Raw genomic sequence first — 6,763 nt, forward strand, 5'->3', positions numbered from 1 at the left:
GACACAATGCCCACTTAACCTGAAGCCAGCTGCACCAATGTGTCAGAGGAAACACCGTGTTGGCATGCATGCACCCAGCCTGCCACAGGAGTTGCTAGAGGACATCACAGCTGGCCAAACCCTCCCCTAACCCAAACAACTGTGCGCTACCTCATGACGCCCCTGGTCACAGCCAGCTGTGACACAGCCTGGAAACAAACCAGGATCTGTAGTGATGCAGCTAGCACTGTGATGCAGTGCCTTAGACCTCTGCACCACTTGGGACGCCCACTATGAAACAATATTTTCATCAGTATTGATGTTTATTGCTTTGAACTGAACAAATTGTAAGGACAAATTTGACATATAGTATTTTACGGGAAATGCTCATGCAAAAAAAAATTGAAAATCAAAATAATAATATCTCACTCACGTATATATTGTTCCAGCAGGCCAAGGTAAGAGAGTCAGACACACACAGATGCAACAACATCACTCACACTTACTTCCGATATTGGAGTTGTTGGTACTGTTGGTCGGGCGGATGGGGCACCAGCATCCCCCGCTTGAATCTTCCTCACGATGGCTGAAGAAGCTGGGTTCCTTGGGATACGTTGCCTCCTCTGGATTTGAGGTCTTAACAATGCCTTGCCCAGCTCCTCGAGAAAGAGCCGTCTCCTCTGGAGCTTCCCTCTGTTCCAATCTGGGTTCAACACCATCCAGATGACAAACGTAATGTACACTGAGATGTAAAAGATATTGAAGAATACCACAAGTGGCCAGCGTAGGGTTCTTCTTTTGCAGCTGTAGCCAGTCACCAGCTTGTCTAAGCTGTCCACCCCTCCTTTCGTGGCATTGTAATCCATTATGATTTCTGTTTTTTGATGTTCCTGGCCACAGATTCTCCCATCCCTATGCAGCGTACTCATGAGTACCACATTTTTTGCCTTTCTTTGGTACGTAGGACACTAGGGACGTGTCAGCCGTGAACGTGAACTTAGAGTAATTGATAGGCCTGTTCCGTGTATTCAACAGCTGAGGTGGGAGCTCTGGCTTGTTTTTTCATACTGTTCCTACCATCGTCAGCTTCCTCTTGAGGAGCTCCTGTCCCGGCTTGTGTGAAGTTTAAAAGAAGACTTTATGTCCTGCACATGAGTAACCGCCATCCGCTTCGGCCCTGGTTGCATCCTGTATTGTAATAACATTGTGCAGGTTCCCGCAAGACATTGTGTAGTTTCACACACTACAACGGGTAAGGAGTGTGAGAAAAGCGGGAGACAGACAGACAGGCAGGGAGACAGACAGGTTCTTGGTGCTATGTTGAAACAGTAGGCCCAGGGAGGAGTAAGACAGAGTGAAGGCACGCAGCAAACCTTTTTTTCCCCTTTGTTTTCACCTACACACACACTTTTCCACACTTTTATTGCCCTCGGGTGGACCCGAACATCACATATGTAATATAAATGTGTAGGGGGGTGCACAGTGTGCACTCAATGAAGATATGTTATTTTACATGTTCTTCACAGAAAATGAGCCAAGGCCAATGGGTCTCAGGTTGAAAAAATTATTAATTATATAATTTTTCTTTTACTAAACATTGAAAATGGGTCCCACAGACGCGAACACCACACAAGGTTTAAACTCTGTAACTGTTTTAAAGTCACCATTAGGCTCATGTTTAAGCACCACCATCCAAAGCGTAATGAATAACTTCACCATGCTCAAAGGGATATTCAATGTCTGCTTTTTCTTATACCCATCTACCAATACAGTACGTTCCCTTCTTTGCGAGGCATTGGAAAACCTCCCTGGTCTTTGTGATTGAATCTGTGTTTGAAATACACTGCTCAACTGAGGGACCTTACAGATCATTGTATGTGTGGGGTAGAGAGAAAAGGTAGTCATTCAAAAATCATGTTAAACACTATTATTGCACACAGAGTCCATGCAACTTATTATGTGACTTGTTAAGCACGTTTTTTACTCCTGAACTTATTTAGGCTTGCCATAACAAAGAGGTTGAATATTATTTGACTCAAGACATTTCAGCTTTCATTTGTAGTTCATGTGTAAAAATGTCAACAACGAAAAAGCTAAATTCCTCTTTGACATTATGAGGTATTGTTCGTAGGACAGTGACAACCTTTTTTTTAAATTCAGGCTTTAATGTAACACAATGTGAAAAAGTAAACGCATGTGAATACTTTCTGAAGGCGCTGTATGTCTAAGAAGTCTAACCAGGAAGCATGGAAATCCAAATTGAAATAAAGAAGATGCAAGAGAGCTTCCCTGGCGGTGGCGAGGATGAACGACATGCCCTGGAAAACTTCACATTACAGATTCAAAGGTTCAAACCATGCAGTTTTTGTGTTTTGGGAACATATCTTTTGTGATGTCCCCACAATGTTCTCACAAGACTGTTCCCACAACCTAATGAAACGATCTAGGAACCTTTAAAAAAAAACAGATTAAATGTACTCTAGGAACGTTATTACAACATCAGATACATATTTTTTGCACCCTAAATGAAACATTGTAGAATCATCCGCACTACTTGACAGTTTTTGTGTTTTAGTTTTTGTTCTCGTTAAAATTATCTCGACTATTTCATGGTAATGTTACATCTTTGTAAGCCGATTTGTAGCCAGCTGCCTGCCTTGCCTTCAGCTAGCTATACGTGCTTTAGTAGGACTGGAAGTTAGAACTGTTTGAACAGTAACGTTAGCTACAGGCTTATGTAGTTGCTGTTGAACGACAACTTCATATTCAACATCAAGTTAGTTAGCTTGTTGTAAATACCAGGTCTTGTGTCAAACTGTTACAGGGTCTGATGACAATAACAGGCAATAACAGGCTTTTAATTCAGTGGCGAACACGGCAGGAGAAATGCTGCAAGAAAAAGGTTTAGAGGAGGTCATGTGGCCATAATTATCTTTTTTGCCACTGCACTATGCACTTAGAGCTACGTTAGTAACAGGGTAGCCTACATTCCTATTTTCCACAGCGGTGGTCCCAACACTTATCTTTTCTTCTAGTTCTCCAGATTTGTCACGTCGGTTTATCTGTGTTGAATTGATTGTAATGTTAATGCTATACAATATTAGTTTCTACCTGAACAGTTGCAGCCTGAATGGCTCTAGCTAGTTTCATTGCACATAACATGTTATGGTGAAAGTAATGGTAAATTGCACTCGTTACTGTTTCACAATGGCACTCGAATTTTATAAAGTATGTGGCAGTCTAGCTATCTACAGAAAGTTCACACAAATGTACCTTGCTCATGTTTTGGTTAATGTTGTACTTCATCTTATGTCTTTTCAGGATCTACGTGAAGGAGCATGAGCTGAAAGGGTAGCTGTCACCTGCATGGGTGAAAAAGAAGTGAGGGAGAACCATAAGCAAAAGTACACAGTACGCTACTGTATCTTATCTTGACATTTATTGCTGTGCTGTACTTGGTTAACAAAGTTCCCATTTTATCTGAGAGCGACAACACTTTACATCTATTTCCTATACTTCACCGGCACGTTCATGTACAGTGTCTTCAGAGCGTATTCACACCCCTTGACTTTTTCCACATTTTGTTGTATTACAGCCTGAATTTAAAATGGATTCAATTGAGATTTTGCCTCACTGGCCTACACACAACACCCCATTATATCAAAGTGTAATTTAGTTTTTAGCCATTTTTACAAATGATTTAAAAATAAAAAGCTGAAATGTCTCGAGTCAATAAGTATTCAACGCCTTTGTTATGGCAAGCCTAAATAGGTTCAGGAGTAAAAAGGTCGTTAACATGTCACCTTATAAGTTGTTTGGATTCACTCTGTGTGCAATAATAGTGTTTAACATGATTTTTGAATGACTACCTCATCTCTGTACCCCACACATACAATTTTCTGTAAGGTCCCTCAGTCGAGCAGTGAATTTCAAACACAGATTCAACAACAAAGACCAGGGAGGTATTCCAATGCCTCGCAAAGAAGGGCACCTACTGGTAGATGGGTAAAATAAAAATAAAAGCAGACACTGAGTATTCCTTTGAGCATGTTGAAGTTATTAATTACACTTTGGATGGTGTATCAATACAACCAGTCACTACAAAGATACAGGTGTCTTTCCTAACTCAGTTGCCGGAGAGGAAGGAAACCTCTCAGGGATTTCACCATGAGGATAATGGTAACTTTAAAACAGTTTAATGGCTGTGATAGGAGAAAACTGAGGATGGATCAACAACATTGTAGTTACTCCACAATACTAACTTAAATGACAGTGAAAAGAAGGAAGCCTGTAAAGAATAAAAAATATTCTAAAACATGCATCCTGTTTGCAACAAGGCACGTAAGTAAACTGCAAAAAGATTTGCTAATACATGAACTATATGTTCTGAATACAAAGCATTATTTTTGGGGTAAATCCAACACAACACATTACTGAGTATCACTCTTCATATTTTCAAGCATGGTGGTGGCTGTGCATCTTGTTATGGGTATGCTTGTCATAGGCAAGGATTAGGGAGTGTTTAGGGTAAAAATAAACAGAATAGAGTTAAGCATAGGCAATCCTAGCGGCTAACCTGGTTCAGTCTGCTTTCCAACACGCACTGCGAGACAAGTTCACATTTCAGCAGGACAACAATCTAAAACACATGGCCAAATATACACTGGTGAGAAAATTAAAACAACATGAGTGAGAAAAAATTATATTTAATATATTTTAAATTCAGGCTGTAACACAACAAAATGTGGAATAAGTCAAGGGGTATGAATACTTTATGAAGGCACTGTAAGTGTGAAGCTATAACTGAAAGTATACCAGAGAAAGGTACTGCAATTGGCATAATACCTTTTACAGTCCTTTACATATAGTATGTTTGATGCTGAAAGCTATCCTTTTTCATATTTTTCAGTCAGCACGGAGAGAGGGGAGGCCACAGCTGTATCCTGGAAGTGGTTTGCAGTGATTGATTAGGTAAATATGAGGAAGACGCTACCGAAATTCTATCAACAGATCTGTGCTACACGTGCAACAGGACCATGGATGATGTCTACTCTCCCTTCCGGGATGGCTACAAGGCCCTCCCCCACCCTCGAATTGGCAAATCAGATTAATTCTGCTCCTCCTCACCTATAGGCAACAACTTAAACAGGAAGCTCCCCTGGTAAGGACTGTTCAACGTTGGTCTGACCAATCGGAATCCACATATGCCTCAAGATTGTTTTGCAAGCAGACTGGGAAATGTTCCGGGTTCCTCTGACAATAGTATCAACATATACACTGCCTCGGTGACTAGGTTCATCAGGAAGTGCATAGAGGATGTTGTTCCCACTGTGACGATTAGAACTTATTCAAACCAAAAGCCGTGGATCGCTGACAGAGCATCATGTCGGGCAGTATCACCGCCTGATACAGCAATTGCACTGTCCACAGCTGCAGGCCTCTCCAGAAGGTGATGCGGTCAGCCCAACGCACCACCCGGGGCACATTGCCTGCCCTCTAGGACATCTACAGCACCCGGTGTCACAGGAAAAAGGTTTGGAGCATGAAAAAAGGGCATTTCACTGTACTTGAGACCAAGAAGATCATCAAGGACCTCGCCATGGCCTGTTCTCCCCGCTACCATCTAGAAGGCAGAGACAGTACAGACGTATCAAATCTAGAGAGAGACTGAGAAACAGCTTCTATCTCCAGGCCATTGAACTATTAAACAGGCACCACTAGCCGGCCTCCGCCCAGTACCCCGCCCTGAACCTTAGTCACTGTTCTAGCCAGCTACCACCCGGTACTCTACCCTGCTCCTTAGAGACTGCTGGCATACAGTATGTCCATAAAGTCATAGAACACTGGTCACTTTAATAATGTTTACGTACTGTTTCACCCACTTTATATATATATACATACTTCAAAAAGTGTTCAGACACCTTGATTTTTTTCTCCACATTTTGTTACATTACAGCCTTATTCTAAAATGGATTACATTTTTCAAAAATCCTCAGCAATTTACACACAGTACACCATAATGACAAGCGTAAACAGTTTTTTCTAAATTTGAGCAAATGTATTAAAAATAAAAACAGAAATATCTTAGTTACATAAGTATTTAGACCCTTTGCTATGAGACTCAAAATTGAGCTCAGCTGCATCCTGTTTCCATCCTTGATTGCAGTCCACCTGTGGTAAATTCAATTGATTAGAAATTATTTGGAAATTATCCATTTTAGAGTAAGACTAACGTAACACAAAGTGAAAAAAGTCAAAGGGTCTAAATACTCCCTCCCAGAATGGTGCAGATGTGGAGGTGGGAGAAGGACGTGACTGCCAGGGAGACATTTTAGAGGCCATAATTAAGTAATTTTATGTATTTTTCTACTGTTCTACTCTTTCTTGTCCTTTTTTTTTTACCCGAAGTGAATTTCTGTTTTGTAATTGAAAGGTGTTTCTTGCTTGTAATAAACATTGCTATTTTATACAAGTACATCTACTGTTGGTGTGTTCTACTTTCAACATTTCAACATTCAAAAATGTTCTCGCCAATCTGAGCTATCTTGTTGTATGGCAACAATTAGAAGTTGAAAGAAAAAAGAAACCCGCACACTGCTCTTGGTCTTAGTTAGAGCTTTTTGCTCTACTAAACCATATTTGGTATATACTGAAGTAAAATATAAACGCAACAAGCAACAATTTTAAAGATTTTACTTAGTTACAGTTCATGCAAGGAAATCACTCAATTTAAATAAATTCATTAGGCCCTAATCTATGGATTTCACATAACTGGGAATACAGA

Source organism: Salmo salar, chromosome ssa21 (assembly GCF_905237065.1).
Source record: "Salmo salar chromosome ssa21, Ssal_v3.1, whole genome shotgun sequence".
Taxonomy (NCBI): domain Eukaryota; kingdom Metazoa; phylum Chordata; class Actinopteri; order Salmoniformes; family Salmonidae; genus Salmo; species Salmo salar.